A 473-nucleotide genomic window follows, 5' to 3' on the forward strand; every position below is an offset into this window, starting at 1 on the left:
CAAATATCGGTGCAATCGTGCACGCAGTCTTGGTGACAATTTCTTGTCCTAGTCTCCATACTCCTTGCTCCCGAGAGCCCGTAGCATCGCTTCGCACATCCCATCACCCGCATACGCGGTGCGGATCAAATCCGTCACAGGCGACGTTACAGTTGTAAGACGAGCAAGCTCATAGTCTGGTCTACGTGACAACGCATTAGCCGAAGCATTCTGCTTTTCCGGCTTATACTTCACCTCGAAGTTAAATTTCGCAAAGAAGGATAGCCATCTAGCCATCCTCTGCGAGAGGTGAAGCGACTGAGTCGCAGTGCGAAGTGACGCACGATCTGTATAGATCACAAACGGCTTGGAGCCAAGCAGGTGGACCCTGAACTTAACAAGTACATAATTCATCGCAAGTAGCTCCTTGTCATGGACTGGGTAGTTCTTCTCTGCAGCTTTGAGCTGTCGAGATTCGAACGCGACCACCCGAT

This window comes from Plasmopara halstedii (genome assembly GCF_900000015.1).
Source record: "Plasmopara halstedii genome assembly, contig: Scaffold_1211, whole genome shotgun sequence".
Taxonomy (NCBI): Eukaryota; Oomycota; class Peronosporomycetes; order Peronosporales; family Peronosporaceae; genus Plasmopara; species Plasmopara halstedii.